At 37.3% G+C, this 25,474-nt stretch overlaps 1 protein-coding gene and 1 non-coding gene across 5 annotated transcripts in view; one reads left to right on the top strand and one right to left on the bottom strand.

Moving 5' to 3' along the window:
- Nucleotides 1–25,474, bottom strand: part of LOC135707343 (matrix metalloproteinase-2-like) — a 961,657-nt gene that overhangs the window by 836,036 nt on the left and 100,147 nt on the right. The gene's annotated exons all lie outside the window — the stretch shown is intronic.
- On the top strand, nt 12,043–12,115 carry TRNAR-UCG (transfer RNA arginine (anticodon UCG)). Its single transcript has one exon. It is a non-coding gene; the product is annotated as a tRNA-Arg (tRNA).

The following is a 25,474-nucleotide window of genomic DNA, read 5'->3' on the forward strand; positions in this document are numbered from 1 at the left end:
AGCATGGCCGGTCTACAAATATTTTTAAATATTAGAAGTTTGTTCTTCTGGCAAAGTTTAGATTTTCTGTTTATAAGAGGATGAAAACATTTTATATATTTGATACATTTGGCTTGAATGCCCACAATGTGATCCTTAAAAGTTAATTTTTAAAAAGAAAGCTCTATGCTTAAGTGGGGATGCTATAAGTTGAGTTTAGGAAGCGTTGGGAGAAATCTTATATTTTTGTAAATAAGAAGAGAAAATATCTAAACTTTTCTGCAGTCTGCTGCATATAACACGAAGATATTGGCGTAGCTAATGGGGTTGCCAAGGGGGCCAGGCCTCCTCCAGAATGATCTAGCCCCCCAGGATTTTGGGTGTTTTTTTTTAAACACCTGTATTTAGTCAAGCAGTGTACCTTTTATTTTTATTGGTTTTTATTAATGTCTACTTTTCTCAATATTCTAGACTAGAAGAAACAATGTCGAGAGCTCTACAAGTTGTCGAATAGATCAAGGATTTTCCTCTAATCTCAGGAAACTTCGTAAAACTTCAAAGACTTCAGGGTTACGGAAAATCGTAAAAATTAACGATAATTAGTAGAAATTCTGGGAACTTCATAGAACTTCAGGAAAATTCGTAGAAACTCTGCGAGCTTTGGAAAAGTTCACTTAATTACGTAGAAATTGGAACTCTTATACTTTTTTTTAATCTTTGTAGAATTTTTACATAATTTAATTTCAGGGAACCTCATTGTTACTCGGGGATCTTCATATAATTTCCCGACACTTTTTTGAAGCCTCGTGAGCTTGGAATAGTTTAAAGAATCACGTACAATTTAAAGAAATTCCACCCGATGAACTTCGTGGAAAATGAATGAGAAACGTAGAAGTGCAGCAAACTTTGTAGATGTTTAGGAAGTTTCAAGCATTTTGAAAAGCTGGATAAAAATTCATATGAGTGCAGGGAATTTTGTAGAAGATCTAAAAGTTGTTTAGCAATCTTCTAAGATCTTCAGGGATTCTTGTTTCAGTTTAGGGAACCTCGTTGCAGTTTGTCAGAGATCTTTCTTCAAGAAAGCTCAATGAACTTCTTGGAAGTTTTGGGAACTTCGTTAAATTTCAATGAACTTTTCAGATGTTTTAATAATATTTGTAGATGATGGAGTCTTTCCAGAAGTTCAACAATGTTAAGGAGTTTGGAATGAATTCAGGGAGCTCATAGAAGTTGAACAAAGTTTGTAAAACTTTATGGAGTTTTGTAGATGTCCAGGAAACGTTGCCTGAAATACGGGATATTCTTTCAGACATCCTTCATAGACAGCAGGAAATTATTCAAAAGATCTCCATATAGACGAAGATATTAGTAAAACTCCCTTGATATTTTTCCACGACTTCAGGTTGATCAAATTCTGAGCATGTCCAACTGTTTGAAAATTCAAGTATTCTTTCAAGACCGTAGTTTGTTCCTGCTATTGATTCTGATGGAATCAAGAATGATGAATCTAGATTTAATGGACTTATTTGTACATTTTCTATATGTAAGACCCGGACCCTGGTGATTTAGCTATTTTGTCAAGAATAAACACTCCAGGATTGTTTGGATGGCTTAGAACATTAAAAAAAATGTCCATTCTATCGGTTTTAAAACATCGAAGTAGCTGTTATCCGTATAAACTACGAGTAAATAATAAATGGGTTCAACCAAAACTAATTCCATTTCAAATTAAAAATTAAAATAACCTAATAAGCTTTCGTAGAAAGAAAATCAAATAATATCTAGTTACAAACAAGGGCACAATCATATAAGTTTGGAATTCATTCCCTTCGATTGGATTAGAATTAAAGTTTTTTTTTTCCTTGATTTGTTTTCCGTCGATCTTGTTTTCCGTGCTGAGCTCCAATGCTACCAACGCTAGGGAGGCAGCAGCTCACACACCTGGACCCTACCTATCGACCCATCAACTTATGAACCGTGGACCAACGGCTTTACTTCCCTTCCGAAGGAAGACATGATCAGAGATGTTATGCCTCAGAAAATCCCGGCGGCGCCGACTGGGATTGAACTCAGGCCTGCTGGGATGAGAGGGGCAATCACGCTTACCACTACACCACGGCGCCGCTAGAATTAAGGTTAAATTTTGGACTTATTTTTGATTTTTTATCTAACTCCGTAATCAGGAAAGCCCTAATTTCCTCTCGAAATGAATCTAGGTATGTTTTCCACGGTCTTTAATTACGATTTTATTTTGAAGACCGGGAGATTCGAAGCTGGTCCATGAGCTCGAAATTTTTGATTATTTCTTAATTTTCTATATTGACAAACATAATATATAATTATTAAAATTCTCAATTCATTTTTCTTTAATATTCATGTATTAAATTTTTTAAGAAATTACATCCTAGGAATTAGCTTGCTATTTTATATAAGTCTTAAAATTATGATAATTGATCAAATTTCGCAAACTTTTATTTAAATTTGAATTCGAAGAATTTGTACTTACAAGCTGTATCAGAAAAATTTATTTTTTAGTTACAAAATCTTGAAAACATATCGGTTTGAGATCTCAAATCTATTTTCATTTTAACTTTCAGAATTTTGAGAATTATTCATTGACATATATTTTGAACATTTTGCTAAGTCCAAAATGATTGAAATTTATGCTATGTGCACACTATCTTATTTCAAAGCCAGATATTTTATAATTATAAATTGAATGTCCTTCAATTTAATTTTGGTACTTATGACTGTGATTTAATTAATGATTGAATATAGAAAATCTGAAAAAGTCTAGTAACAAAATTCATGGAATTATCTCGCAGAATCACTTAACATGAGCATTTTCTTAAGTATGAGATCCTTAAAATCCTGGAGATCTGGAAAATATGCTTGTTTTGAAATAATTATAATTAAATTTAATGTTCCATCATTAAAATAATAGCAACCTCGCCATAATAGGACATATTATTGGACGAAGTGGAAATGTATCCAACAGGAAAATAAAATAATAAATAGCCTTGACGCCTGTTGATTGGATAGCATTTCAAGAGTTTCTATTTAACCGTAGTTCAACAAAACAAAAAAAAAATGTCACAGGCCCCACCTAGCCCCCCTCCAGTAAAATTTTCTGGCTACGCCAATGCATGAAGACTTCTTCATTTAGCGGAAATGCCTGTGTTATCAGCGAACAAAGATTTGTGGCAACCATGAGGCAAATCAGGGAGGTTCGAAGTAAAGATGTTATACAATATAGGCCCAAGAATGCTACCCTGAGGGACTGTTTTAAAAGGTAGTCGTTCATATTTGGAATTTTGATAATTTCTGTATTGCCAGTTCAATAATTTTGAACTAATTTCATAACATAGAGTGGAAAATTAAACTTTTTCAAATTGACAATCGAATCTTCATGCCAAACACTGTCGAATTCTGTTTCTATGTCTAGTACAGCAACTCCAGTTGAGCAGCCTTCAGATTTGTTTGAACGAATTAAATTGGTAACTCTTAAGAGTTGATGAGTCCCCATGGCGAAATCCAAACTGCTCATCTGCAAAAAATTGAGTTCGTATTGATGTGAAACATCATTCTATTTATAATTATCTTTTCAAAAAGTTTACTTTTTGCAGAAACAAACTTATTGGATGGTAGCTACAAGCTTCAGCTGGATTTTTATCCGGCTTCAAAATTGGAACAACTTTAGCATTTTTACATTTATCAGAAGAGTATGCCAAATGAAAACATTTGTTTAATAATTTGACCAAGTAACCAAGGTACTCTCTGGGAGTTTTTTTTATGAGGATATAAAAAATTTCATCATCACCTGGAGCTTTCATATTATGAAACTTTTTAGTTATAAACCTTACTTCGTCCAAAACAGTCCCCCAGGAATCATCAAAAATATTTTCCCGAGAGAAAATATTCAGATAATCCCGAGCAACCTGATTCCCAATAGGACTAGTAAGACCCAAACTGAAATTATGGGAACTCTCGAATTGCTTAGCAAGTTTCTGAGCTTTTTTCCAAATTTGTGATCAAAATTTTACCACCTTTTTTAAGCGCTGGAATAGGCTTTTGAGGTTTTTCAAAAATTTTGTGAGTTTCAAAAGGGTTTGGAACTCGGGTCTAATTTCGAAACATTATTTTCAAAAGTTTTGTTCCTCAGGGCAAAGAATCGCCTTTTAATTTATTTTTGCAAATCCCTCCAGATAACTTTCATGGCAGGAGCGCGTGTTCTTTGAGATTGTCTCCTACGGACATTTTTCAGACGGATCAAGAGCTGAAGATCGTCGTCTATCATTATTGAATCGAATTTAAAATTCGCATTTTGATACTGAGGCAGCTCTTGCTTCAACTAAAGAAGTAGTCAGAAATTCAAGAGCATAATTAATTTCATCTTTGGTTTGCAAAGGAATGTTTGGATTGAAGCTATATTTTGGGGATTAGAAATTATTTCTTGGGATATTTCAAAAGTTACTGGAAGGTGATCAGAACCGAAGTCAGCAATTGGCTACAAAGTTGATATGAATCAGTTAAGACTAAATCATTAGTTGAGGGATTTCTTGCTGAAGAAAAGCATGCTGGGCTGTTTGAATATTGAATAGAGTAATAACTTGCAGAACAATCATCAAACAGAATATTACCATTGGAATTGCTTTGAGCATTATTCCATGAGCGGTGTTTTGCATTAAAATCTCCAATAATGAAGAGTTTAGACCTATGACGGGTAAGTTTCTGAAGATCTTGCTTTCACTCACTTGCTATAAAAACATGATTTTCGGAATTTTAAAATCATTAGATTTTATAATCATATTTTGTACTTGTAAGATACAAGTAGAGGTTGAAAGGCAAGTTTTTTTTTTAATTCTTTATTAAAGAGATTTTTAGCCTTAGGCTAGTTCATCTCTAATTGAAAGGCAAGTGTTTGACACATCAAACCTTTCAGATAGTCACAATCAGCGATTTTACGACTCGCGAGCGCTCACTCTGAGTGAACGCTCACGAATCGTAAGATCGCTGATTGTAACACTCTGGTAGCGAAATTTACAGGTTTTATGAGTCAAACACTTGCCTATCAACCTCTTCTAGTATCTTACAAGAACAAAATATCATTATAACATCTAATGATTTCAAAATTCAGGAAATTATTTTTTTATAGCAAGTGAGTGGAAGCAACCCTGCTGAAGATCACCCTTGAGAAAATTCTTTTGCTGGCCTACGCATTGGAATGGCAAATAGGCAGCTATAAACGTAAGTTGTCCAAATTTTGTATCAACAGAAACTCCCAAAGTTTGAAAAACTTTGATTTCAAATTAAGAACGATTTTTATGTTTGATTCGTCTATGAACAATGATGGCATCGCCACCACCGGCTCCATCAAGACGATCATTTCTATAAATGAAATAATTTGCGTCCCTCTTAACCTTATGGTCAGATTTAAGGAACGTTTCAATTATAACGGCAATATGCACGTTATGAAGGTTAAATAGCTATTCTTCATTATCTTTAAGAGAAATAGCATTCCAATTTAAAATATTTAATGCTTTAAAATCCATTACTGAATTTTAAAGTCATGACAATATTTTTTGCAAATTTTACTCCAGTTTGAATAGTATCAAACATGGAGTTAGCTGCAAACATATCAGTAATCATTTCAATCAATGATTTCTGTAAAAAATCCATTTTAGAAGCAGTAATGCTTCGTAAGTCAAAATTTTCAAAATTTCCGTTAGAATTACGTTGGTTAGTATTTTGTTTTCTACCCGCTGCAATAGCAGCATAGGTAGCTCCATTAACTCGCTGAACATTGTTTGCTGCGAGGGGAGTAGGTACAGATGAAACATTTGAAGCAGGGGTGATATTTGTACCTAGGGGTACGAATGTAGAATTTGTTCCTCGTTGACCGTGGTTAACAGCAGAGGAATTTGTACCTGATCGGAAACGTGGAGCGTTTCCTAGCTGTCGCATAGAACTAGATTGTGGGATCGCTTTGCGAGTCTTACATTCCCAAAAATTGGATTTGTGGTTTTCACCACAATTTGAACATTTAAATTTCTTATGATCTTCCTTCACAGGACAGTCGTCCTTTGCGTGAGATGAATCACCACAATTCATGCTTTTAGCTGGCATGTAGCAATTTTATGTTCCGTGACCCCATCCCTGGTACTTATTTGTTCACTGTGTAAGGTTTTGGAAATTTCCTCCAGTCTTCCTGAAGTGTTCCCACTTCACTCGGACATGGAGCATAAAGCTAGCTTTTTCTAAGGCCTTAAGGTTGTTTAGTTCACTAGACTTGAAGTGAACTAAATAAAAATCATTAGAAATCCCGTTGCGCGAATCGCCAGGACGGGATTTCATTTTCATTTTGATTACTTGGAGTGGCACAACTCCAAGTAATTTTACCAGTTCATCTTTGATCTGATCCAGGGATTCACCACTGGGCAGTCCTTTCATGAAAACCTTGAACACACGTTCAGCTTTGGTGTCGTAAGTAAAAAAATATGCTGCTTCTCAGTAAGATACTTGAGAAGACATTTGAATCCGTCCAATACACGGCATTCACCCCGACGTCCAATTTGTAGTGAAAACTTAATTTTCACGAAGCTCAAAAGTTCCGTGCGAAGAGCATGGAAATCAGAAGTGGTTATCACAATAGGGGGAATCTTTTCCTTATTGGCATTAAGCCGGGAAAGTTTAGTAGAATTTTTCCTGGATGATGGATCATTCTCATCATCCGTGAGTAAATCAAATTGATCGCTCAAATTAATTTCATCAGAAGGGAATCAAGAGGTTGCCCTTTTCTTTGGCGCTTAGGCGCCATGGCGGCAGTAAAACGTTTCTCCAAATAGATTTCCAAGCAGATTACTATAAGAATCTGAAGGATCGAAGAGGATTTTTCCAAATCGATATCCAAGAAGGATTACCTCGGGTAGGGTTCAAACAAGGATCGAAGAGGAATAAGAGTCAAACAAAGTGCTGTTTAAATTTGTTGTAGCTTTAGGTAGTAGTAACACTTCCTTCAGCAAAAAGCAAATAAATCCGCACGGCATAAGAGCACGATACGGACTGATTATTTATGTGTTCTTTTTTAGTAAACAGGGCACCGCAATTGTGTGATTTTTTTTTCAGTAGATGAACAAAAGTTCACCCGTGCAAAGTAAACCACTCAAAAGTGTCAAAATTTACGAGTGAGAGAAGAGAGCAACAGATCTTCGTGGACTGATCAATTCAAAAACAACATGTGAAAAGGGCATACAAGCTTACTAGCATACTAGAAGGATGTAGACAACTACCGTGGAATCACCTCGCTATGCGCTATCTCAAAACTCTTCGAATTAGTTGTTATGGAGCCACCGTTATCGCACTGTAAGCAGTATCTCCACCGACAAACCGACATGAATGATCTTACAAATTACAAAGAAATTTCTGATGAAAAAACAAAACTGACATCTGCCGCCGTGTTCGCGGAAAATATTTATGAGTTGGTTCGTGTCTAATCTATTTCGGACAAATTATTTTTATCTAGATAAAACACTAACTATGGTTTTGACAGATGGGATCGCTGCACATTTGAATCGTACGTTATGGATTCTTGATCAAGAGTTAAGTTTAAATTTCATGTCGGTTTGTCGGTGGTATCTCCATGAAGACCAACACGGATTCGGTTCCAACCGATCAACGACTACTAACCTGCTATGCTTCAACTCGTACGTTACGAGAAACCTAGTTGAGCGACATCCGACCGATGTAATCTACACCGACCTATCAGCAGCATTTGACAAGATCAATCACGCTATCACCATCGCTAAATTGGAACGGCTATGGATTAATGGATGTCTACTATCTTGGTTCCAGTCGTATCTTATCAAACACCAACTCAGTGTGTCTATTGAGGATTGCAATTCGATCGCTTTCCCAGCAACATCAGGTATTCCTCAAGGAAGTCACCTCGGGCTTATAATTTTCTTAATTTATTTCAATGATGTGAACGTTGTGCTAGAGAAACCTCGTTTGTCTGTCGCTGATGATCTTAAGATTTTTCTCAAGATTTAAACGCATGCTGACGCTATGTTTGTACAAAATCAGATTGATAGATGCAGTGACTGGTGTGACTTGAACCGCATGGACCTCGACTCACAACTGACGTTCAAACTGCACATTTCATTCATGGTAGACAAAGCGTCCAGATCTTTTGGGTTTATCTTTAGGATAGCTAAGGCACTCTCTCTTTAATAAAGATATAAAAAAAGCTAAGGCACAGACAAACAGACGTAACACTCACAATCACATTGATTGCAAATAATCTTTTAGTTTGGGAATGTGCTTGCATTTGTCATGGTGGCGCCACTGAAGCATTGAGCAAGCCACCACATTTCTAACTTATCAGTGATTCCAGTTCTTTTTCACGTCTAGTTAGTAGATGTCAGCTCTCGAAAATGATAAGTGGTCAAGGTATCCCACTGGAGACATATACCACATCTGACGAATACAGAAAAAAGGTTGTTTATTATTACATCAAAACTGCTGCACATTAGTCATTCCGTTCCTAATATTACGTTGTACGATGTACACAGAATTCTAGAACAAATCATGTTGATTACTGTAATATTCAATCAACTTTTATCAGTTATTGATGTTCAATACTTCACCATGAATATCATTGATTGATAATTTTTTTTTTCTGTGTACACATTGTAGTGATAAGCGGTGGTAGAAAGGACATAAATAAGTGATACATTACCTTCTATAAAAACTTGTTTCCAGCAAAAGAAAAAGCACGCTAAGCAAACAAAACAAATCCCTAAAAAAAAGTCTTAGCTTCTGAGTATTTTTCCTACGGATCCGTATTTCTGCAGAATTCAATCATTTCTATAGATCTTCGAAAAAATTCGTATAACCGACATCACTGACTTTCATCTGTTTTGTTTTCATTCAACACAGCTGACGCGTTGACAGAATAAGGGAAAAACAACTAGTGAACAAATTGCATGCTCGAGGGATGCTCCGGTTGCAAAACATTGCTTGGGAATGTGGATGATAGATGGTGCTAGTGCGCATGCAAAATACGCTTGACGATATTTTTTTAAGAATTTTCTTCTAAGAGTTATGTCTGTTTGTCTGTGGCTAAGGATTTCACTGACGTGTACCGCCTTAAATCGTTATACGATCTACATTATAATATGGTGCAGCTGTCTGGAACCCTTTTTATCATAATGTAGTTGAGCGAATCGAGTCAGTTCAACGCAGATTCATTCGCTACGCACTTCGGCGATTACCGTGGCGTATTCCTTTTAATCTGTCTCCTTATGAGGAACGTATTTTATTAATACACCTAGGACCTCTCAACACTCGTCGCGACACTCTAAGAGCTATGTTTGTCGCTGATGTTCTGCAGAATCGAGTTGATTGCCCAGCTTTATTGGAACAAATAAACATCAATGTGCAGCCTAGGTTCTTGAGAAACAACCAGATGCTTCGATTGCCACTCATTAGAACTAACTAGACACTTAGAAATACCTAATTTTACACGTGACGGAATCCATCTTTGCCATAAAGGAAGAGACGTAAACAAACATGTTATGTAAAATTAAGTGCTCCGAGACTCAAAAGTTCGTTACTAGATGAAAAGTACGTTTGATATGACACAATTTCATGTCAAAATTGACGCTCGTATATGTCAGTCTCAGAGCACCTAAATTTACCTGAATTTTTCTAAGTGTGTACGGCTTGCATAGCGCTATCATCGGTCTTGAAAGATTATTCAACCGAGTTGCATCTGTGTTTGACTTTCACATGTCACGTGAGTTACTGCGACGAAAATTTACCGCTCCATTTTCTTGGAAAACAAATCGTAACGAGTAGTTTTTAGATGTTACTAAATGTTTTATTATGTACATGACAGTTAGTAGTGTCAACTAACCATCATTGGGGCCACAATGTTGATGCAGATATAAAAACAAAAAACAAAAAATAAATGTTTTTATAATATAGAAACATTACATTTCCAAGACTGCCCGTTATACCCGAGGGGGACGACTCTATCTACGCTGCAGGAAAGATTGTGTTTTGCTGTGGCTAGCAGCTCACACGCTGAGTAGATAGAAAGACGATTGATGACGCTACTGTAGATTTCCTGCAAAAAGATGATGCGCGATGCAAGTAGATGCGAGAAATCCAAGAAGATTTTTCGAAGAATGATTCGGTAGTGTGAGATTTTTTGAGCATCTAAAATTGAGATTTAAATGTGTCGCCCCCTCGGTTATACCCGAGGGGGGCGACACATTTAAGGTAAGATCATTCCTCGTCCGTCAATTCCTCGTTCTAAAAACATACCATAAATAAATGGTATATCATGACAAAAATAAAACATCATACTTATCAGAAAATTCAACAAATCCAATGGTATTTGTGAATGCAGCAACAACTCGTCAGCAATGACCCGTTTGGACGCCATGTTAGGTTTTGTTTGTGCCATCACCACTCAGAAATTTTCCCACTATAAATTCATGTAGAATCTAAGTGAAATTATCTTACATGAAATTCATTTGAAACATATATATATATATATATTCATCTAAGTTTCAAAGCATATTACATTGCTTTTAATACTGTTTGTAATAAATTTTATTAAGGTCATGTACTTTACAGACAATTCTTAATATCTGAAGGTTACGTGTTTTTTTCCAGTGAAATTTATGTGACAAATTTGTTGAGTGTAGCAATGGTCATCTAACCGATAGCACCGGTGGACGTTGACAGCGGCGGCCGATGACAGAAGTGATGAATGACAGGTAAAAAGAGGTAAAGGAAAAAGCGCGTGTGAACGGCGAACTAATCTTTAAACGTAAGCTATAAATTGATTATTCTATTTATATGCTGAACTTTACCTAAAATTGATCCAAACAGGCAATTATTGAATCATGGTGATTATGCGGATTCTCGTAGCGTTCGAATTTAATTAGCTGCTAAATCTTAAACTATACCCGAGCAAAGTCGGTTAACAAAATGAAAGCAAATCGATATTAAAGATTGCAGTTCCTATCATAATGAATACTCATTTTGATTTCAATTGTCACGACATTAGTCTGATATCATATTGTGCTTTCATTATGCAGTCAAGACATTTTAAATGAAAGCAACTTAACTTGAAGTTCTGCTGTTAACGTCTTGTTTAAGATTTAAGTTAAGCTTATCTGTCGTTGAACTAACGATTATTGTTTAATTGTTTTGTGTTAATTTTAGGTCATTCGCAACCAACCCGAGGTGACATTTGAGCTCAAGTCTTTCAGCGTGAGAAGCTTGGATGCTAACCATTTACACCAGGCCCGTATTCAGTCAAACATTATGAATGCAAAATCAGTAATCAAATTGATTTCATTGAAAGCAGGATTAGTTTTCCGTTTGCTTCAACAGTGTAAAATTTTGCTCTCATTTTTGATGTGTTAACCGTTAAGTCAACCAAAATGAGATCAAATGGAGTATTCAAAGTAAGTTACATCATAACAGCAAATTCTGATTTCAATTTGATCTCTAACTTTGCTCGGGTACCCTACTCATGGAAATCAAATTGGATCTAATCCTAAACTACGAAGCCTACACTAAATTGTAAGTCTACCTTAATTAGTTAAAACGTGCACACACTAAACAAGAAAAAAAATATTCCAGCTTGAGCTGATCTGGAACCGATAGTTTCCACCGCTAAAAGAAAGTGTAGTGCAATTTGTTCGGGCAACACGTAGTGTCCATGTAAGAAAACGAAAGCAAATTTTCAATACTCCCTCGCCTCCCCCCTAAATGCCCACGTAATTATGGAATGTCTCCCAATGATTGCATCATTCATTGAGACATTTTTTGTAGCGAAATGAGTCGAAACAACCTTGCCTAAATCCACCACAGCACAATATCGAGAAAGATAAATCTCTGTTATCTTGTACACAATATACATTTCACTCCATTCGCATTCATTATAAACCTTGACGAGTCATAAATCCCCCATTAAAGAATCCATACAAAACTTCAAATTGCCCCCAGCTACTGGAGTGTTGTAAGCGACTCAACTTCATCGGTGGCCGTGTGGCCTAATGGAGAAGGCGTCGGACTTCGGATCCGAAGATTGCAGGTTCGAGTCCTGTCACGGTCGCATCTGATTTTTTTTTGAGCTACACAATTTCTTACTCAAAATTGTGTTGTAAAAGATATGTGTTATTTGTACCATCCGCTGCTTATCTCTACTCGTTTGTTTTGCAGCGTGCTGATGGAACAAGAGGTAATTTCACGCACGTGGACATATTATGCGAAATAAAAGGGGGAAGGTAGATACACCCAACCGAGAAATGTAAGATTCTATTACAGATTTGCATAACTGTTTTTTTCCGCATACGAAAAAAAAAAGATTCTGTAATGTGGTCGCCGGAAGGTTTTAAAACAAATTTTGATATTTTTATGTTAGGTTATTTTTCGAACAAAGTTTGTTTCCCCAAATTGTATTGCACCTAGAAAATCATTAAATTTGTTGTTTGAAACACATATGCAGAGAATGTAATAAATCCAGCCTTACGTTGGATGGCAGAGACATTTGTTTTGCGTGTATGGTACTACGATGATTAAAAGTTGCAATACGACAAGTCAAATTCAATCAAAGCATGTGTCAAATTCAAAAGGTTTGATTTGAGGTCAAAATTTCTCGCATACTTTGAGTGTCAGCAAGCTTGGCTAACGTAAAGCAGAACACAATATCCGGCCACTACACTGAGCAGACAACAAGTAGCATATCAGAAGAACACAATTTTCATTGTTGCCGTATATGCTTCTTCAGTCTTATCTTCGGCTTCTTTTTAACATTCGTTTGATTTTTTTATAATTTCATTTCCATGCTTCTGCTTCCCTGGCGACCCGAAGCGACACGGGTGTCTACAACGGGAAGTATTTAAATCACCATACGATGACTATGCAAACGACGAAAACGACGACGGCCACCACATACTGATCATAGCAGACGTGTCGCTCCCTTTTTTTGTCGTGGTTACGCATTACTCAAATCCAGTGACATTTGGTAAATGTACAACATGAGCCATTTTTCAGTTGCACGCGGCGCACTGAGACGCTCTCTGGATATTACAACTGTCAACCGAGGGATGAACTTAGTCACTTTTCTTTTTCAGACGGAAGAAATACGCTTACACCTAATTTGAACGTTTTCTGCGTCCGTGTTGAGAATGTGTGTCGAGGCAGCCGTCAGAAGTATGTAATTTATTTATAGAGAAATGTGACTTACTGAACCCCAATGTAATAAATGGTAGCAACGGATTTCTCGTTGCGGTTGTACGGGATGATTTACTCATGGGAACTTACCTGAAAATAGAGGAAATATGAAAAATAATGTTTAGTTAAATCGTCGAGTATTGTAATCGTTAAATAAGAATTTTCAAGAAATGAAAACATTCCACAGTCCAGCATTTCCGTTATAACGATCAGCAACGGCACACGATGACATCAGCTGACTGACAGTTGGTTCAAATGGTCGTCCGCTTCCTCCTTTCTTCGCTTGTGTATTAATCATATTTCTAGAGTAACATTTGAAATGGGCCGATGTCCAAAACGTAAACAAACCAGAAAATGAATTTTAAATTTTGACCGCCATTATTCAATTCATATTTAAGAAAATTGAAGTATTTTAGGCATTTATATTGTTCGCAATAACAATAGTTACTGTATCTCAGTATACAACATCCAAAATATGCGAAAAGCTTTCAAAATTATATGAAAATCGATAACAATATAATTTCATAAATTAATAAGCCTTTTTTTGTGATTTTTCAATGGATAGGCCCTTTTTGTTAAGCCGTTGTGCTTGTCATCAGAAATGGTAGGCCCTTTGCTAGCTTTGGTTTGAAATTTTTCAATCATCGGCCCTTCTACGTCACTAGGCTTATCAATGAAATGAAATAAATGAATGGTTGGCCGTTTTAGCGTGCGGGCCTATTAATGAATCGAAAAATTTCGTTGATCGGCCGTTTCGAAAATCGAGTTATTTTTAATGATTTTTCTCGATTATGCGGAACTTTCCTACACGATTAGTAGCTATCAAGCAGTGCTAAGGAATGGTATCAAAACCCGATTTGTTTACGTTTTGGACATAGGCCCATTTCAAATGTTACTCGAGATTTCATTGTGGTAACATTATTTGTTGCGTGACAGCATCCAAGTGACCCGACGGTGTCTTCTGTATGTACTGTAATCGCATATGAACAATCTCACCAGTACAATGCGACTGCGAGAATCTATAGAAATGTTTACAACAATCATCCTGTGCCGCCCCGTCTTCTAGATTCTAGAACGTAAGTCCTATGCATAAACAAGAGAAAAGACCAACCCAAGTCGTTGCACCAGCAAATGCACAATATGAATGCAGATTGTATTATGAGACGCGCATAAACCATGGGATTAGAAGAATGAAAAATTAAGTGGGATTCATTGTTCAGCAGAGAGTGCCCATCTCGTGTGTCATCATTTCCGATCATTACGGATCCTCTTATATGGCAGGCTTGACGGCAGACGATTATTATTCTGTTATCCCTCGTTTGAATTGTTTACTTCTGCTTCTCCTCCGCACAGTAATTCATCGAAATGGTGCAATGTTTTGACAGTTGTCGATAATTTATGGGACCACCCCGACAGGGGGCCGAAACATTCTAATGCATGTCTTCTTCGCACCACGACCGGGAATGATGCAATGAGTGATCACTTGAGAAATTAACATGCATGATGGGTATCTAATATGTAGGAGTTCGATGACTCGGGATGCACGAATTTGAGTAATGAGTTAATTATGCCTGGAGATCAATCTTACGATCGGGATTATTCATCGAATCGCCAAGCATTCGAACAACTTCCAAGTTGCGCAAGAACAGCCCACTATTGAACGATAATCGGATTCAAGACAAGAAGTAAGAAATGTTACTCGGTTAGAGAAACGTGTCACAGTTAATTACCTAATGGCGCAATTGCCAGCTGTTGACTCTGTTTACGGTACACCAGCAGATATCAAGTACAATGGCGAAGCTCTGTCGGACGTTGGCGTTAAACCGGTATCAACCCGCCAAAGATAGATTTTTGAACTTGCTTTACATGAAGTGGTTCAGCTTCAGCAGCTTCTGGGGCAAGATTGTTCTATATTTGAGAAGTCAAATCTAATTGAATGGTACTATATTACTATCTGTAGCGATGATTACGAAAAAATATCTTGACAGGTACTGTGGAATATGTGTTCTATAGCAAGATCTCGATGTCATTTTTTCCATTGTGCATGTATGATATTTGTTTCGAGTTTAGATGAAGCGCTTGTGTTGCCATAATGTGTTGGTGGAATTTTGAAGCAAATGTTATACCAGGAGGCACGTTCAGTTTGCTGCAATTTTAAAGTGACCGTAATTTTAATAACATAGGGTATACGTCCCTAACCTCGGTCTAATATGCAGCCATCGATTACGTTTTTAATCATAACTCATCAATGAATTTACCTGCAAACGATATTCTACTGCTAAATGGTATGCTTAGATATGCTTATCATGTCGTTTGCTATCAGAAACCACGAAAAGTTGAAAAACTTACTTTTTTTAAGACAATAACTCACGAGGGAAATGTATGTAATATGGGTCTATTGTCCCCAAATTGGGTCTATTTATGGATGCAACTTCGTCCTATCTTGTTTGATCCTCAAAAAAACGCTCTTGGTAACGTTTTCTGATGTATTTTTTTTATCACTATCACTGTTAACTTAATGCTCTTCATTCCTCAAAACATTTCTTAGAGAAAATTTTACGAAAACTACATTAAATCACTCAATTTAAAAATTAAAAATTAAAAATTTCGCTTATCGTCTTTTGACCGCAGAATATCTAAATCAGAACATTGTGATGTTCATTATACAGGTTTGGCAGAAAAAATCTCCCTTCCTGTTCGTTCCTTATCATCCAAATGCAAAACAACATTGTTGACGTTACTCTTATTGCTATATGCTGTCAAATGAATTTCATGGGCCATAGTTAGGAACATAGAAAAGAAATGTGTCCCTAAAGTTGGGTCCATGTTTTACTTGTGAAAACGTTGTTAAACAATTAAAATAAACATAAAATATTCAAACAGCAACTGTAAGTTTTACGTCTAGTGTGTATTATCAGGTAATTCCAATCAATAAATGCCATAATCAGGCCATTTGATGATCGTCAGTCAACCTTCCCATCTTAACCTTATAAGTCATGGTGGCTAAAAACTCCGAACATTGTGATATTCTCAACCAGTTTTATTACTTACGAGAGCTGAAAATGTATTGAAATGTTGTGATATAAATTGATTTGTGTGTGGTACACATTTATCAACCATCAGTGATCAATATTTTCCTTATTTTTTGTGTAATATTCCTTAATTAATTATTTATTTGCGTGATAGGCCGAATGAAAGGACTAGACCCACATTACATACCGTAACCCTACCACAATCATTCTGCATCAAATGTGCTATGAGCAGACCCGCATCCTATCGTCATTCATCAAGCTCCACTCCATTCGCATTCGCATTAAGCTGGTTGCACAAATTCGTATGTGGTACAAGTTCTAGATCATTGTATGAGAGTAGTGCCACCTCCGTTCGTTACCATATAGACTGAAATGGGGGCCTCTTAAACGGAGGTTTTACACTAGACTGATGCCAAATTTGTCTTTTTCGCTCCACAGTGCTTAAATGGTTTCAAATCGGGTCCTGATTAGCTTCCCAAAGTTACAATTCATTTGGTTAGAAACAGACTTCGCACAAGCCATTTGAAGTTTACATGTAAATTAATATGGGAAATCTCAACTTTTTGTTCATTGCCTTCTAGTCTTTTTCCATATTGAGCTGCGAAACAGTTCGATAGCCATTCTTTCTCAGCTACAACTTTGCTGAAGATCGTTTCTATGTAAAACGAGACTGTAAAAAGTTATTAATTATTTAAGAGATTGGTAAACTTATAACATGATTAAGCAGCTGCTCTGTAGGCAACACTGTATTTTGCAGTGTGACATAGTAGCCATTTTTTTTTTTTTTTTTTTTTTTTTAACTCTTTATTTGTTCTAAATTCAAAATAAATTACATTTCATTTTAACCTAGGTGCTCCAGTTACTGCAGTAACGTACCAGCCTTAATTGTTATGATATATATCTAAGTGTTTTTACATTGTTCATGTCTTGGCAATTCAGTATTTTAAACAGGTTTTTTAACCTGCATGTCAGTATAACAATTGATATCTTAAAACTAAAAACTAAAACTAAATCTTATCTAAGTATAAAGGGAATTAATCGTTGCAATTGAGGATTGCAACGATTTTTGCCTGAAATTATTAATTATTTTGTTGGACATTTGTGCTAAAGTCTCAACATTCGAAATTCTATGTACTTCGGTTGTACTGTACCAGGGAGGCAACTTCAAAATCATTTTCAGAATTTTGTTCTGAATCCTTTGAAGTGCTTTTTTCCTGGTAGTGCAGCAACTAGACCATATTGGCACAGCGTAAAGCATGGCCGGTCTAAAAACTTGTTTAAATATTAGAAGTTTATTCGTCAGGCAAAGTTTGGATTTCCTGTTAATAAGAGGATACAAACATTTTATATATTTGTTACATTTGGCTTGAATGCCCTCAATGTGATCTTTAAAAGTTAATTTATGGTCAAGTATTAATCCAAGATATTTCACTTGGTTTGACCAGGAAATTGGAACTCCGTTCATAGTGACTATGTGACTACTACTAGGTTTCAAAAAGGAAGATCTAGGCTTATGTGGAAATATTATAAGTTGAGTTTTGGAAGCGTTGGGAGAAATCTTCCATTTTTGTAAATAAGAAGAGAAAATATCTAAACTTTTCTGCAGTCTGCTGCAAATAACACGTAGACTTCTTCCTTTAGCGGAAATGCCTGTGTCATCAGCGAACAAAGATTTGTGGCAACCCTGAGGCAAATCAGGGAGGTCCGAAGTGAAAATGTTATACAATATAGGCCCAAGAATGCTAAAGGGTGTCCACGATGAAATTGCCACACTATGAAATTGCTCTAACTTTTTAACCGTTGGGTAGAATTTAATGAAAATTTGGGTGGATTTAGTTCATAGTGCATTATTTACATCCTGCAAGTTTTAAAGTCCTGTGATCAAAACTCGCGGAAATGGAGTCGAAAGAACAGCTCGTGCGTGATAAAATCTTGCGCATTCATCACGAGAACAAGGATCTCTCGCATCGTTCCATCGCTAAAACGTTGGGAATCGCGAATTCCACGGTGTCGCGAGTGATTAAGCGGTTCGAGGAACGGTTGACCACCGATCGGAAACCCAGAAGTGAAGGAAAAAGTATTCCGTACAACACCAAAAATCACAACCGCGTAGTTGGGGCCTTCAACCGAAATCCGAACGCCTCCGTTAGGGATGTGGCTAAGAAGCTGCACCTAAGCCGAAGTTTTGTCCAGAAGGCCAAAACTAAGGCTGGGCTTCGAACGTTCAAGGTACAAAAGGCCCCTAATCGCGACGAGAAGCAGAAAAAGTCCGCCAAAACCCGTGCCAGGAAGTTGTACCTCAACATGCTGACGAAAGTTGAATGCTGCATCATGGACGACGAAACATATGTGAAGGCCGACTTCAAACAGATCCCCGGCCACCTGTTTTTCACAGCCAAGGATAAGTTCAGCGTTCCGGAGCATGTCCGCACTCAGAAGATGTCCAAATTTGCGAAGAAATTCCTGGTTTGGCAAGCCATCTGCACGTGCGGGAAGCGGAGTGCACCTTTCGTGACCCAGGACACGATGAACGGACAGGTGTACATAAAAGAGTGCCTCCAGAAGCGGCTGCTTCCTCTCCTGAAGGCCCACAACGTCCCAACAATCTTCTGGCCGGATTTGGCCTCATGCCACTACTCCAAGGACGTGCTGAAGTGGTATGCGGACAATAAGGTCAATTTCGTGCCGAAAATGTTCAACCCTCCCAACACTCCGGAGCTCCGCCCCATCGAGAAGTACTGGGCGATTATGAAGCAGCACCTTCTTAAACGACCTAAGGTAGTGAAGACAGTCGAGGAACTGAAGAAAGTATGGGTTTACATGCAAATAACGGTTGATTCACAGGTTGTGCAGAATCTTATGGCCGGGGTTAAGGCCAAGGTGCGGGCATTTGCGTATGGACTGTAAATAAAATACGAGTAAAATGGTAAAATGAAGTTTGATAGTTATTTCTCAATCCCTGAAAATTTTATGGCAATCGGATGAAAACTCGAATTTTGCGAATCAATTTTGTGTGTGGCAATTTCATCGTGGACACCCTTTACCCTGAGGAACTCCTGCCCTAACAGGTAGTCGATTAGATTTGGAATTTTGATAATTTACCTGCAGAGTTCTGTCAGTTAAATAATTTTGAACTAATTTCATAATATAAAGTGGAAAATTAAACTTTTTCAATTTAGCAATCAAACCTTCATGCCAAACATTGTCGAATGCTTTTTCTATGTCTAGAAGAGCAACTCCAGTTGAGTAGCCTTCAGATTTGTTTGAACGAATTAAATTGTTAACTCTTAAGAGTTGATGAGTAGTTGAATGCCCATGGCGAAATCCAAACTGCTCATCTGCAAAAATTGAGTTCGTATTGATGTGAAGCATCATTCTATTCAAAATTATCTTTTCAAAAAGTTTACTTATTGAAGAAAGCAAACTTATTGGACGGTAGCTAGAAGCTTCAGCTGGATTTTTATCCGGCTTCAAAATTGGAACAACTTTTGCATTTTTCCATTTATCAGGAAAGTATGCCAAATGGAAACATCTGTTAAATAATTTTACCAAGAAAGACAAGGTACTCTCTGGGAGTTTTTTGATGAGGATATAGAAAATTCCATCATCACCTGGAGCTTTCATATTTTGAAAATTTTTAGTTATAGACCTTGCTTCGTCCAAATCAGTCCCCCAGGAATCATCAAAAATATTTTCCCGAGAGAAAATATTCAGAAAATCCCGAGCAACCTTATTCTCAATAGGACTAGTAAGACCCAAACTGAAATTATGGGAACTCTCGAATTGCTTAGCAAGTTTCTGAGCTTTTTCCAAATTTGTGATCAAAATTTTACCACCTTCTTTAAGCGCTGGAATAGGCTTTTGAGGTTTTTTCAAAATTTTTGTGAGTTTCCAAAAAGGTTTGGAACTCGGGTCTAATTTAAAAATATTATTTTCAAAAGTTTTGTTCCTCAGGGCAGAGAATCGCTTTTTAATTTGTTTTTGCAAATCCCGCCAGATAACTTTCATGGCAGGATCGCGTGTTCTTTGATATTGTCTCCTACGGACATTTTTAAGACGGATCAAGAGCTGAAGATCATCGTCTATTATAATTGAATCGAATTTAACCTCGCATTTTGGTACTGAGGCAGCTCTTGCTTCAACTATAGAAGTAGTCAGAGATTCAAGAGCATAATTAATTTCATCTTTGGTTTGCAAAGGAATGTTTGGATCGAAGTTATATTCCATAAATGTTCGATACTGCTCCCAATCAGCTCTATGGTAATTGAAAGTAGAGCTGTTGGGATTATAAATTATTTCTTGGGATATTTCAAAAGTTACTGGAAGGTGATCAGAACCGAAGTCAGCATGGGTAACCAATTGGCTACAAAGTTGACATGAATCAGTTAAGACCAAATCAATAGTGGAGGGATTTCTTGCAGAAGAAAAGCATGTTGGGCTGTTTGGATATTGAATAGTGTAATAACCTGCAGAACAATCATCAAACAGAATATTACCATAGGAATTGCTTTGAGCATTATTCCATGAGCGGTGTTTTGCATTAAAATCACCAATAATGAAGAATTTAGACCTATGACGGGTAAGTTTCTGGAGGTCACCCTTGAGAAAATTCTTTTGCTGGCCTACGCATTGGAATGGCAAATAGGCAGCTATAAACGTAAGTTGTCCAAATTTTGTTTCAACAGAAACTCCCAAAGTTTCAAAAACTTTGGTTTCAAATGAAGAAAGAATTTTATGTTTAATTCGTCTATGAATAATGATGGCAACGCCACCACAGGGTCCATCAAGACGATCATTTCTAAAAATCAAGTAATTTGCGTCCTTCTTAACCTTATGGGCAGGTTTAAGGAACGTTTCAGTTATAACGGCAATATGCACGTTATGAACTCTCAAAAAGTTAAATAGCTCGTCTTCATTATCTTTAAGAGATCGAGCATTCCAATTTACAATATTTAATGCTTTAAAATCCATTACTGAATTTTAAAGTCATGACAATATTATTTGCAAATTTTACTCCAGTTTGAATAGCATCAAACATGGAGTTAGATTTAAGCATATCAGAAATCATGTCAATTAATGAATTCTGTAAAAATTCCATTTTAGGAGCAGTAATGCTTCCTAAGTCAAAATTGTCAAAATTTCCGTTAGAACGGTGGTTAGTATTTTGATTTCTACCCGCTGCAATAGCAGCATAGGTAGCTCCATTAACTCGCTGAACATTGTTAGCAGCGAGGGGAGTAGGTACAGATGAAACATTTGAAGCAGGGGAGATATTTGTACCTACGGGTACGAATGTAGAATTTGTTCCTCGCTGACCGTTGTTAACAACAGAGGAATTTGTACCTGGTCGGAAACGTGGAGCGTTTCCTACCTGACGGTTAGAACGAGATTGTAGGATCGCTTTGCGAGTCTTACATTCCCAAAAATTGGATTTGTGGTTTTCACCACAATTTGAACATTTAAATTTCTTAGGATCTTTCTTCACAGGACAGTCGTCCTTTGCGTGAGAGGAATCACCACAATTCATGCATTTAGCTGGCATGTAGCAATTTTTAGTTCCGTGACCCCATCCCTGGCACTTCCGGCACTGGGTGAGGTTTTGGAAATTTCCTCCAGTCTTCCTGAAGTGTTCCCACTTCACTCGGACATGGAGCATAAGGCTAGCTTTTTCTAAGGCCTTAAGGTTGTTTAGTTCACTAGATTTGAAGTGAACTAAATAAAAATCATTAGAAATCCCGTTGCGCGAATCGCCAGGACGGGATTTCATTTTCATTTTGATTACTTGGAGTGGCACAACTCCAAGTAATTTTGCCAGTTCATCTTTGATCTGATCCAGGGATTCACCACTGGGCAGTCCTTTCATGACAACCTTGAACACACGTTCAGTTTTGGTGTCGTAAGTAAAAAAATTGTGTTTCTTCTCAGTAAGATACTTGAGAAGACATTTAAATCCGTCCAAGGTTTTAGCCAATACACGGCATTCACCCCGACGTCCAATTTGTAGTGAAAACTTAACTTTCACGAAATTCAAAAGTTCCATGCGAAGAGCATGGAAATCGGTAGTGGTTATCACAATAGGGGGAATCTTTTCCTTCTTGGCATTAAGCCGGGAAAGTTTACTAGAATTTTTCTTGGATGATGGATCATTCTCATCATCCGTGAGCAAATCAAATTGATTACTCAAATTAATTTCTTCAGAAGGGGGGTCAAGAGTTTGCCCCTTTCTTTTGCGTTTAGGCGCCATGGCGGCAGTAAATTTTTTATCCAAATCGACTTCCAAGCAGATGACTATAAGAATCTGAAGGATCGAAGAGGAATTTTCCAAATCGATATCCAAGAAGGATTACCTCGGGTAGGGTCCAAACAAGGATCGAAGAGGAATAAGAGTTGAACAAGGTAGAAAATTTTTACAGGTTGAGCACTGAAAAGTGCTGTTTAAATTTGTTGTAGCTTTAGGTAGTAGTAACACTTCCTTCAGCAAAAAGCAAATAGATCCGCACGGCAAGAAAGCACGATGCGGACTGACATAGTAGCCATGATTTTTTGTCCTATTCAACGCCCCAGAAACACCACCTGCTGAGCAGTTGATTGAGCATGATCATAAGACATCAGTGCATTGAACCATTGATAACTGTCGATTTTTGCTTTTAATCAAAAAGTGTATTTCCTACAAGCACAGTTGAAAGCTTTTGAAGCAGACAGATATGGTGAATTATTAGATAGACATGAACAAAAATCTTGGTTTTACCATAGTAATTCCTATACAAACTTCAAATGGTTTGTGCCATCTCAGTTTCTCACCAAATGGGTTCACATTTTGAGAGGTTAGTCAGGATCCGATTTGGAATCGTTCAAGTATTGTGGAGCGAAAATTTTAAATTTTGCATCACTCTATTTTACACTCTTCAACAAACGAGAACTGGCCTGGCCACGTCCTTGCAATTACTGGGGATTGGAAAACATTTTTAGTTGATCACTTACTTAAGAGAGATGCAGAGAACTCTACGACCTCTCATAAATATTACAGGAGTTTAGTGGCTTGTTAATGGGAAGGTAAAGTCACAGGATACGATTTGTAAACGTTGCTGGCTGAATAAGGTAGCAATAAATCATTTATAATCAGATAGATTTTACCAAATTCCGCGTCTCAAATACCACTGGTTTGTTCTCGAACACCGCATCTTTTAACACACGGGAAATTGTTGAAAACTTTTCATGGTGCCAATTGTAGTAAAACAATGATCACAGATAGTTGCAACGGTGGAGATGCTCTAAAACGCGTGATGTTTGGTACTGCAGCGATTACATGTCGGATGACGGTTCAATCTATTGGGGTGCAAATCAAAAAATTGTGTACTAACACAGTGTTAGGTTTTAAATGCCTATAACTCTGCCATTTTGGGATGGATTTAAATTTTTTTCACACCCTTTGATTCAGAGTTGAGGTAAGATTTTGTTGGTATAATGTTTATAGTAATTTATGGTTAGTAAACCATTGAATACTGATCAAAACTTTAGGCCGCAATCAACCAATCGCGTGCTTGCTTGCTATGACTATTGATAGAGACGACCGGTTGTGAGGTAATAAAAAACCTTACCTGCAGGGTTGCTTCCACTCACTTGCTATAAAACAATGGTTTTCAAAATTATGAGCTCATTAGATGATATAATTATATGTTGTACTTGTAAGTAACAAGAAGAGGGTGTAGAGGATGTGTTTGACTCATAAAACCTGTCAATTTCGATTTCAGAGCGTTACAATCGACGATCTTATGATTCGCCAGCGTTCACTCTGAGTGAGCGCTCACGAATCGTTAAATCGCTGATTGTGACGCACTGAAAGCAATATTGACAGGTTTAATGTGGCAAACACATACTTCACGACTTGTAACTAACAAGTACTAATTATCATTATAACATCTAATGTTTTCATAATTCGGAAACACAATTTTTTTTATAGCAAGTGAGTGGAAGTAACCCTGTACGTTTTGCTTCAGATCGTTTGGGGATGTGACGGTTGTAACATCGTTAAACTCCATGCACGGCCGATGAGACAAACCCAAAATTGAGTAGGATTTTTCTCAAAATAGTAGAAAGTGAGTAAAATGTTTCCCAAATATCTGCTTGAAAAACGCAAAACGTCTTTTTAGACTATGAGTACACTAATACCAACAATCAATACGAAACTAACGATTTTAAATTGGTTTACCACTTTAGTAGCCTATTGGTCCCAAGCAAACGATTAACGTACCCTATTCTAGTTGAAATTCTATTACTACACTATGTTTGTTTTGATTCGCTATGAAAGTTTGACAGATAACATCAGGGGTGTGTGGATTCATGCAGAACATGCAGGGGTGAGTGAAATAGCTTGGGACTGCTTGGGACCGTTGTTCTGGTACTGAGTGAGCCAAAAATAATAATGATTTTCTTCGGAACCCAGTGGTCTTAGAGTTACCTCTATGCTAATACTCGGCAGAGTTTATTTACGCGGTGATGATGTTGGTTCACTCGCAACTATTTTTGAGAAAAATTAAGCGTTTTCGAACGAAAGTGTACCAAAAGTGCTTCTGGACGTGTTTCGCAGTTGGGTGTGGTGAAATTCGTGCATTCCCGGTTGATTGTGAAAATCCGTATCACAAAATTGCCCACCGATTCCTTTTTTTGCCGTTCGACGACGACGGGTGTACTTTCACGTGAGTGACGTTTATTGGATCCGTTTCTTTGCACGGGTGTTTTTTTTTTGTAACTAGCGTAAGTGTGCCTGCGATTTGCATTGAGCGCCGGAGATTGTGAGTAAGCTGAAGGATGCCTCGCTGGATACGCCCAAGACTGGACGGGCGGTAGCTGGTGGCCGTGAACGGTTCCTGGGGAAAGCACTAGATGCGACCCTCCTCCCAGATGACCATGGAAATGCAGGAAGTATTACAAAAAAGGTAATTGCTATTAGGTATTTTTGCAGACAGTGACAGATAGCGGACATGAAGAACCAGTGGAGGTGCCGGGCAAAGGTGTTATATCCTAGACAAATGGTAAGTTACAAATTCACTGTTGTCGTTGTCGTGGGCGCCGTCGTAGTTGCTAAAAATATGAACTATCGCGTATTTCTGTTGTTCATTACATGCCAAGTGAAATTCTAGACCGTAATTTCATTTGAATAGCTTGTTTAACCAGGTCTTAAACAATCGTCACGTCGGTCATAGCTT

This window comes from Ochlerotatus camptorhynchus, unplaced genomic scaffold, assembly GCF_037179485.1.
Source record: "Ochlerotatus camptorhynchus isolate MF236.1 unplaced genomic scaffold, CSIRO-AGI_Acam_v1.1 ptg000308l, whole genome shotgun sequence".
NCBI classification, from domain to species: Eukaryota; Metazoa; Arthropoda; class Insecta; order Diptera; family Culicidae; genus Ochlerotatus; species Ochlerotatus camptorhynchus.